General features: G+C 44.5%; 1 pseudogene; it reads left to right on the top strand.

The window, feature by feature from the left end:
- The first annotated feature begins 8,569 nt into the window (after positions 1-8,569).
- LOC105708666 (pyruvate kinase PKM-like) lies at positions 8,570-10,441 on the top strand (annotated as a pseudogene).
- Positions 10,442-10,684: the final 243 nt, after the last annotated feature.

Here is a 10,684-nt window from a genome sequence, read left to right as displayed (position 1 = left end):
ATGGGTGTTGAGGCAGGGACACAGACGCAAGCTGTCCCATGCTCTTAGCCACACTGTACTGCGTCATGCAAGACCTGGGGAAACGATGGGAGCGACGACAAGTGGGGTCGCATGGGGCCAAGTGATGCCAGGGCACCTGTGGGAGCCGCATCACAGGGGTCTCATGCTCCTCCCTTGACCCGGACAACAGGAAACTGGCTGGGACATTTCTCACTCCATTCCTTCAGATTGAGTGGAGTATCAGGCTCACATATATAGAGTTCTCTTGGCTACTAAGATGCGCTATCTGAACTCAAGGAAGGAGTGTGTAACCATACCAACAATGCTATAACCCGATCTCTACCCCCATAGAAAGAAGAGAGCTTCATGTTAAAGAACTCTGTATCTCTAGTAACTATTGAACAGGGTAGCTTACCACTGACATTCCACTTGGGCAGCAAAAAGTCAGTGGAAAAATTTAGCGGCTGAAATATTTTCCTTGACCACCCACAGTCTGGGTGTAGTATGCAAAGGTGACACCGTGGGTTAGACAGTTCAGGCCCTGCACCGAGGAGCCATCAGGGCTGGGTCAGCAGGTTTGGCATCTGTCAGCATCACTCCATTCACTAAAACCCTTGGGAGGGTGGCCTTGTCACATCTGTTGAAAGCTACAATCTCCTTCCTCTTGCACTGCCTCACTTACAATGTTAGTGAGCAAGCAATTTAAGAAGCGAATTATACTAATTTTCCTTATCCTTGAAGTGTGAAATTTTAGAAGATCGTGCCAGATGAATGATTATGTATATTTCTCAGTTTGTTTGTGGCTTTTTTAAAAGTTTGTTCATTCTTAAAGACACCTCTATGCTGTGTAAATTTAACTAGAGATGAAAAATGGAAGATGAAAACAATCAGAAAATTTCAGCTGCTTATCCGCAGTATGCGGCTCTTGGGGGGAGATCCCCCAAAAACAACAGCAAATTATCTCATCTGCATGACAGATTTATTTTCTTCCACTTTTCATTGGGAAGCCCTAACTCTGAACCACATTGGGAAAAGAAACTGCAGACTTTGCTCCAGCAATGCAAAATACGGTGCGGCAGGGGTCAGGGAGGATGCTGGGTTTACACAGACCATGCAGAAAATCCATCACAGCCCTTTCCCACATTTAAACTTCCAAACAGCTGCCACCACCACCCCACGCTCTGCCTAACATGACACTTACTATGTTAAAATATACTAATTTTGTCTACCCAGTGGGAGAGACACATAATCTCACAGGTCACACTATACTGACCAAGACAAGGGGTGACTTTTAAGATATTATACAGATAATTACATGAATTTTAAGACTTGCTTGGCACCAGTTGATCCATTTTATATTCATTTATCTAAGTAAAGGCTCATGCTCATAGTTGAGAGATTATTTTTCTAGAATACTATATCTTTTAAAATATTTGCTGGGGTTATTATGTCAACGGAACCCAACAGAATACCCCGCTGAAGTTTTTACAAGTCTCTTCTGTATGGTAGAACCTGAAAAGACTCTTCAGTTCTACCTAAATGAGGAAGGAAAATTGTGCTGGCATTTATTTCCCTCCCATATGGTTTCTTGCCTTTGTTCACATACCATTTTATTCCAAAGAAAGCCATATTCTCTAATCATAAGTCATACTGGAAAACATCAATAAATATAAACAATTATTCTCATCCCACCCTCTTCAGTATAAGAAGAATCTATAAAATGTATACAGTGTGTTTGTAATGTAAATAAGAGAAATATATACACATATATATGTATGCATATACATATAGCCTCTAGGTAAATTCAGTGATTCTTACATAGTGGTTCTTATAAAGCTAAGAAATTTGAATCCAAAGGTCTTTTGGGTTCTGGAATTCAACCATTCATCATTTACTCACTTACTCAACAAGAACAGACTCATACCTGCCCTGTGCCCGGCAAATTTGCATATGGGTCCTACCCACAGCGGGGCTCCCAGTGTAGCAGAGGAGTTCACAGTTCTGTTACCAAAGGTTTGGAATTGCCATACTCACACAACTAGCACACAAAAATTCTCCTCCCCTAATTGAGTTGAAGAAACTACCCATGTCACCAAATAATTCTTAGCTTTCCTAAAAGAGTCACCGAAGGCTCTTTCAGACTGGTCATGAGATTGGAATTTCTAAAATTAAAAATACACTCCACTGCATATGGAGAACAAGACTGCCGGGAGTTGGCTCCGGCAAGGCCCTGTGATGGATGGGAGAGTCAGGTGCTGGCAGTCCAAGGCTGAATGTGCCTGGGCCTCCTCAAAGTTGCCTGGCTTTTTGGGGTGATCAGTAAAGTCTCCAGTGGTCAGAAATGCCTGAGTTCTGCTGATTTTGTTTTGTCAGTAACCCCTTATTGAATTGAGTGTTACTTTATTTTTATTAACAAGAGGTTGATGCTCGTGATTGTCATAGAGTGGGAAACGCAGGTTCTGCATAATATAGATGGGTTCCTGTTTTAAAAGAGGCTACTGCTGTAACCAGCAACAAAGCTGTAAAATCATGGAACCGGACGACTCTTCAGAGAGTTGCTAGCATACTGCCAGCAGCAGGCCAGAGAAAGCCATAGGTTGGTGCTGCAAAGCATCTTATATTTCAGAGCAAGAAACTGAGGCCCAGAGAGAAAAGTTACCTCATGCCCCACACCAGGTTGAAGGCTGAATGAACCCTCGGTTGGTCATGGGTTGTGCAGGTGGCCAGCATCCCTGCTGCGCTACACAATAAGCAAAGACATAGCCATGGACATAGTGGTGACACAGCCATAGCATGATTAGAGAATCATTTCCTCTCAAGATCCCAAGAAGAAGTGATTCTCTAATCATTGCTCCTTTGCTTGTTAGCTGTCACTGACTGAAAACCTATTTGAAACATACCAGTGATGTCATTTTACAAAAAATAAAGTTAACAGAAATATTACAATGCTATCTATCGGAAAAACCTGCCAAATATACAAAAACAAAACAATGTGTGAAGTGGTGGACATTCACATACAAATGAGACTATAATTTGTTATTGAGAGTCTTAACAATATAGATAATGGTTAAGAGCATGGTGTTTGGGTTACACAGGTCTACTTTCAAGTACAGTTTATTTTTCTTTTTTGTGATTTTTCTTTTTTTTAACTTTTATTTTAGGTTTGGGGGTACATGTGAGGGTTTGTTACATGGGGGTTTGCTGTACAGTACAGTTTCTATTACATATATATATATATATATTTTTGAGATGGAGTCTCACTGCGACACCCAGGCTGGAGTGAAATGGCATGATCTCAGCTCACTGCAACCTCTGCTTCCTGGGTTCAAGTGATTCTCCTGCCTCAGCCTCCTGAGTAGCTAGGATTACAGGTGCATGCCACCACTCCCGATTAATTTTTGTATTTTTAGTAGAGACGGGGTCTCACCATATTGGCTAGGCTGGTCTTGAACTCCTGACCTTAAGTGATCCACACACCTCAGCCTCCCAAAGTGCTGAGATTATAGGCATTAGCCACCGTGCCCGGCCCCTATAACATATTAACTTGGAAAGTTTGGCAAGTTATTTAGCCTCTGGGAGCATCAGTTTCCTCATCTATGTAATGGGGATGTCATAATGAGAGATAATCTGTGTAAGGTACTAACACAGCATTGCCATATAGTGTGCACTCACTCACTGTTAACCATAGCCCAAAAGCATGTGATACAGATTAAATAAATGGTACCATTGGGAACTGACAGAGCCTTCTTAAGATGTTGCTTCTAACTATTGTGGGTATAATTCCAGGCTGCATTTCCAACAGTGTTGATGCAGAAATTCTTAAAGTGTAACCCTTCTCTACTTCCCCCTATACCTTCTGGATTTTTCTAGGTGTACTGGGAACCTGAACTCAAAGTCTTAACCCAGGAACTTCTAAACCATGCACACCTGTAGCCTGTAACTCTGACCCATTCACAAAGGTTAAGTTCTTTACAGATACTATTTAAAAAAATTTTCTCTAAAAAAAGAAGGTGAATTTATGGAATTTCAGTACTTCAGCATGTGAGAAACTTAAGGGACAGGGGCCTTTTTAGTTATGAGGAAATAGGAGCTGAAATAATGTAAATTAGAACTATTTTAAGAGGTTCTAAACCTCTTGGTTTAGAACCAGTCAATCCAGTCAATGGAACCACAAGCTGGACCCTCTCCTTCTTGTGGGCACCAAGACTCCAAGGGCAGGCTGACCAGGAAGCCCCAGGACAGAAAGTTAGATAGAGCCTGTGGGTGCGGCAGGTTCTCGGGCTCAGTTCAACAGGAATTGGCTTCAGCCAGGGGAGGAGCACAGAAGCGCCATAGGTAGAAGTGGACATGGGTAGTTTATCAGTCAGAAATCAGCCTCTGTATCCGGCTTCACTTCCTACTGGCTGTGTGACCTTGGGCAAATCACTTAACCTCTCTAAGCTTCAGCTTCCTTATTGGTAAAGTGAGATGTTCTGAGTGGGTGGCTGGCCCACAGCAAAAGCATAATTAATGTGAGTCATTATTATGAGGAAGGACAACTCAGTGGAGACACTGAGGCCTCTATATGAAAGTCCAGCAAACCACAAGGCAACTGGGAGAATGGGCTCGGCACAGAGGCCAAGAGTCCTGAGCCAGCACAGTGGGAGGAGAAGCCCCCTCTTTCTTGTGCTCCAGGCCCTGGCCGTCTGCTGTGGTGCCTGCCTTTTTTCAGGTTCTTATCTTCTTGCTGGGACCTCAGGGGTCTCCTGGCCTCCTGTGATCATCCCCACTCAGATTCATTCTCCTCAGTGCTGCCAGGCAATGTTTCCCACAATGCAGACCTGACCAACTTGCCATTCTGATGAAAAATCTTTGACAAGGGTTTTAGCAAGAGCTAGACTGGGCTGATTTCCCACTTCCTGAATTGGTCATGCACTTTCACTTCCCTGGCATCCTCTTTCTGAAATGGATCACCCTTTGGCATGGCTCACAAACCTTCCATAACTTGGCAGTTTCTTCCATCTCTTGATTCACCTGTAGGCATGACACACGGAGAGTCCTGGAAGCCAGAGAAAGGCCAACTTTACTTTTTGGTTCTCCAGCTCATAAGACACCTGTTTGGGGGCAGGGAAAGTGCACTTACATAAGCACTTACTTTTTCTGTTCTCACCTTTCATTGCTCATTAGAATCACCTGGGGGTGTTTATAAAATACCCCAATGCCCAGGTCACACCCCAGACTAATTATGTCAGAGTCTCTGGAGTGAGATGCAGGCATCAGTATTTTTAAGCTCTTCTGGTCATCCCAATGTGCTGTCAAGCTGTGGATCACAGCTATACATTCATTTTTATCTTTCAAAGGAAAGAGTCTTATCACTTGTTTGAAGTCCAAAGACAATCAGCCTCAAATCTGAATATCAACCACCTGCTAGTTATTGCTGACTTTGGGAGAAACATTGATCCATTTCAGAAAGAGGATGTCAGGGAAGTAAAAGTGCATGACCAATTCAGGAAGTGGGAGATCAGCCCAGTCTCCTGCAAAGCCCGTGGTTTTACAGAAACCCTTCCTGAATGTCAGCGAGCATAAGCCCTCATGGCCTGGGCAGCTCTTGGTGAGCAGCCTGGCCTTGGTCCAGCTCAGCACAGAAGGACCAGCACAGGGAGGGAGGAAGTGACTCAGGGCTGTCCTCTCCCCGACAACAGGACAGGACTGTAACCTTTTGTAAAAGGACAGGTAAAAATAGCTGCAGCACTTTAGGAAGAACTCAGAATTTTTAGATTCTGAACCATCTGATTATATAACTGAGGATAAGTGATCTGAGAAAGGGCAGGAAACTTATTTATTGTCTTTTAGTGTCCTGGGCTGGGTGCTGTATGTAGGTCCCACTTAATCTTCACAATGACCCTGTGAGATTGGTGTTTTCCTCTCCTTTTCTGTAAATGAGGAGCCTGCAGGCACTGAGGGGGAAATAATAAACTCAAATCACCCAGCTTGCAAATGACAGAGATGGGACTAACCCTGGTGCTTTGTGTCCCACACCCCACTCACTGCCTTGACTCTGGCTCAACCCCAACAATGACATGAATGGGGTGGCCATGAACTTCTCCAGGAGCCATGGCTGCCTGGCTGTATCCAAGCATTCCCATAAAGCTGCCATGAGAGACAAAAGCAGGGCTGGGTGCAGAAATGTCTTAGCTGATGTGAATGACTTGTATTCTCTTGGTCCCCAAAGTTCACTGAAAGATATTTAATGGCGGGATGATCTATCCCACCAAGGGTCCAGGAAGTTTCATCTGGCAATGCTACTTATGGTAGGTCTGTGAAGGGTTGAGCAGAACCGAGAAAACAAGTTGGAAGACTTTGCAGGCATTCAGATTGTGGATTTTATATACCTTTCATGAAAAGGAACTAGGTTCCTTAGAAACGTAGCCATTTCCAGTTCTGGGGCAAGAAATGCATAAATTGAGAAAGAAAAGCAGAAGTCAAAGATCAGATTTTGGGCTTATGTTGAAATGACACACACATCAACTTGAAATGATACTCACTGGCTAAAGATGGACAATTTGGATTAAAAAAGACAAATGGCTGACATGGATTGGAAAATGTCAAGCACATAAAAAATTCATGAGTTTATAATAATACACCATTCCACCCTCTCACAAAAACCACAACACATAACTCATTGGTTAACTACCTTTGGGAGTTGCTTGGGCACCAACTCATTATTCTGAAGATTGATAAATGACAGAAAAGAATAAAACATCCATCCTGTTTTCCCTGCATTCATTTTTTTCAGGGCAACCAAATAGCTGATGAGGAAAAGTTTTTATTTATGGAAAAATCACAATCGATAATGGAGGAGGAATGTTAGAAAATTACCAGTTTGCAACTCATTGAAATAATGGCATCAGGAATGATCATCAGTGGCTATTGAAACCACGCAGCAAAGGTTAATGGACACTTTGCTGATAGATAGGTATCCATGAACCCACTGTTCAACTGTAGCCTACTGGAAGTGGAACAGTGGAACTGGCAGACATGATGTATCCCAGATGTCACAAAATACACATGGCTGGCACCATCTAGATGGAATGTGAAGCTAATCAAGCCATCAGATCTGAGTATAACCCACAAGAAATGCAGAGGGTAGAGAAATGTGTTAAATGGTGGTGAGTCCTCTCCTTTCATGGTGTAGGGGGTGAGGTAGTTAGGCTGAAGGCACATGCTGCAGCCCCATTCTGTGACAATCCTACACAGCCTTGGGACCTTTACAAGACGAGCCAGTAAAGAACCAGTTAAACTTTAGTCATCGTTCAGTGTAATTCATGTGAGAAAGACAATCAAGTTAGCGTGTAAGACAGGCAGGACCTATCGGAGGATGAGACATCTAAGTTAGTTCTTGTGTCTGAGAGCTCTAAAGAATATTTTTTAAATAATAGAGAGCACATACTGTCATGTATTTCAAATGTTTAGGTTTGACACTTAGCACCTTTCACACACACTCACACAATGACCATCTCATGAGGCCATTTGGAAATCACGTCCTTCATGAATGTGCACCACCCCACAACCATGGCCCATGCTCCATTATGGACTGCTGGGCACATCCCAGGTTTTCCAGCTGGAGAAATAATAGAGCCAATCTCTGTCTTCCATTCTGTTTCTTTTCTATCCCACCCCAGAGTATAGCTATAGAGATAACGAGGGCACAGAGAAGTAATGATTCTCTTGCAGCAGTAGTTGCCCCAACATTGGCTCACCTATCTGCACCTATTTGCTCTGCCTTCCCACCCAGGACCTCAGATTTCCCATCGATGCTCTTATCAAAGCCATCCTACCACTTCACACTAAACGACACCTCCTCTGGCAAACCAAAAACATTCTTCCAGAAATCCTTTTGCTACATCGTTAATTTTTCTTCTCTTTGGGATCACTGACATTACCATAAAACATGTTATTATCTCTCTCATTAAAAATATCTTTCCAAATGCTCGTAGAGTACCATGTACTTTTTGGGTGATGGGTTCACCAGAATTCCAAACCCCAGCATTATGCAACATATCCAGGTAACAAAGCTGCACATGTAAACCCTGAATCTCTAATAAAATAAAATAAGATTTTAAAAAAGTTTAAATAATAAAATAGATTCCAATTGGATAAGGATTTAGAGATGAAGAACAAGATGATTTTCAAATGCAAGCATTTGTGGAGACTGAATTTTTTAAAAATAATTTTGTACAATGTTACCATGTGCAGAATAAAACTTTCGAAGTTAGTAACTAGCAATAAAGAAAGCTAATTTATGTCTTAAAAATACATTTTCCTTAAGAAAGACTAGAGCAGAGATAAATGAACTAGAAAATAGAAAAATAATACAAAAATATCAACAAAATTAAAAGTTGGTTATTTGAAAAGATTGACATAATTGACAAACCTTTAGGTGGGTGAATTAAGAAAAAAAGAGAGACCACTCAAATTTCTAAAATTAGAAATGAAAGTAGGCACAGCCACTGCGCATCCGGGGCTCCTGACCTCTCTCTGGGTTTGGAGCGTAGCCCAAGTCTGTCAGCACTGGAGGACCTCAGGAGTCATGTTGAAGCCCCATAGTGAAGCTGGGGCGGTCTTCATTCAGACTCAGCAGCTGCATGCAGCCATGGCTGACACATTCCTGGAGCGCATGTGCTGCCTGGCCACTGAATTGCCACCCATCACAGCCTGGAGCACTAGCATCATCTGTACCATGGACCCACATTCCCCATCGTTAGAGATACTGAAGAAGACCATTAAGTCTGGAATGAATGCGACTCATCTGAACTCTCATGAAACTCAGAAGTACCATGTGGAGGCCATCAAGAACGTGCACACAGTCACGGAAAGCTGTGCTTCCTACTCCGTCCTCTACCAGCCCATCGCTGTGGCTCTGGACACTAAAGGACCTGAGATCCCAGCTGGGCTCCTCAAGGGCAGCAGCACTGCAGAGGTGGAGCTGAAGAAGGGAGCCCCTCTCAAGTTCACACTGGATAACGCCTACGTGGAAAAGTGTAATAAGAACATCCTGTGGCTGGACTACAAGAACATCTGCAAAGTGGTGGAGGGGGACAGCAAGATCTACACAGATGATGGATGCTGACTTTCTGGTGACGGAGGTGGAAAATGGTGGCTCCCTGGGCAGCAAGAAGGGTGTGGACCTTCCCGGGGCTGCCGTGGACCTACCTGACATGTCGGAGAAGGACATCCAGGACCTGAAGTTAGGGGTCAAGCAAGATGTCAATATGATGTTCACGTCATTCATCTGCAAGACATCTGATGTCCATGAAGTTAGGAAGTTCCTGGGAGAGAAAGGAAGGAATATCAAGATAATCAACAAAATTGAGAATCATGAAGGGGGTTGGAGGTTTGATGAAATCCTGGAGGCCAGTGATGGGATTATGGCCAGTGATGGGATTACTGAGATGAGATTCCTGCAGAGAAGGGTCTTTCTTGCTCAGACAATGATGATTGGGTGGTACAACCAAGCTGGGAAGCCTGTCATCTTGCCACTCTGATGCTGGAGGACATGATCAAGAAGCTCTACCCTGGCTGGGCACGGTGGCTCACGCCTGTAATCCCACCACTTTCGGAGGCCGAGGCAGGTGGATCACCTGAGGTTGGGAGTTTGAGACCAGCCTGACCAACATGGAGAAACCCTGTCTCTACTAAAGTTACAAAATTAGCCAGGCATGGTGGCACATGCCTGTAATCCCAGCTACTTGGGAGGCTGAGGCAGGAGAATTGCTTGAACCTGGGAGCTGAGATTGCACCATTGCACTCCAGCCTGGGTAACAAGAGCAAAACTCTGCCGTAAAAAAAAAAAAAAAAAAAGCAGCAGCAGCAGCAGCAGCTCCATCGCACCCAGGCTGAGGGCAGTGGTGTGGCCACTGCAGTCCTGGAGGGAGCTGACTGCATCATGCTATCTGGAGACAGCCAAAGGGGACGATCCTCTGGAGGTGGTGCACAGGCAGCACCTGATTGCCTGTGAGGCAGAGGCCACCATCTGCCACTTGCAATTATTTGAGGAGCTCTGCCATCTGGCACCCATTACCAGTGACCCCACAGAAGCCACTGCCATGGGTGCCGTGGAGGCCTCCTTCAAGTGCTGCAGTGGGGCCATAATCTTCCTCACCAAGTCTGTGGGTATGCTCACCAGGTAGCCAGATACTGCTCATGCACCTCCATGATTTCTGTGGCATGGAATCCCCAGACAGCTCGCCAGGTCCACCTGTACCATGGCATCTTCCCTGTGCTGTGTAAGGATCCAGTCCAGGAGGCCTGGGCTGAGGATGTGGACCTCCAGGTGAACTTGGCCATGAATGTTGGTAAGGCCTGAGGCTTCTTCAAGAAGGAAGATGCGGTCATTGTGCTGACCTGGTGACACCCTGGCTCTGGTTTCACCAACACCATGTGTGTTGTTCCCGTGCTGTGATAGAATGTGATAGACCCCACAGCCCTTCCTCCAGCCCCTGTCCACTCCCTTCCCCAACCCCTCCATTAGGCCAGCAATGCTTATAGAGCTCACTCTGGGCTGTAACGTGGCACTGGTAGGCAGGGACACCAGGGAAGAAGATTTATGCCTCACTGAAACATAGCTGTTTTTAGAGCCTGCTCTGGTGTGACAGTCCAGAGCTTGGCTACCCATCATGTGGCCCAACCCAAGCAAGGGAAGAAG

Source organism: Aotus nancymaae, unplaced genomic scaffold (assembly GCF_030222135.1).
Source record: "Aotus nancymaae isolate 86718 unplaced genomic scaffold, 86718_ANA_hifiasm-v0.15.2.pri h1tg000141l, whole genome shotgun sequence".
Taxonomy (NCBI): Eukaryota; Metazoa; Chordata; class Mammalia; order Primates; family Aotidae; genus Aotus; species Aotus nancymaae.
This window is presented reverse-complemented; position numbering and strand designations above follow the sequence as displayed.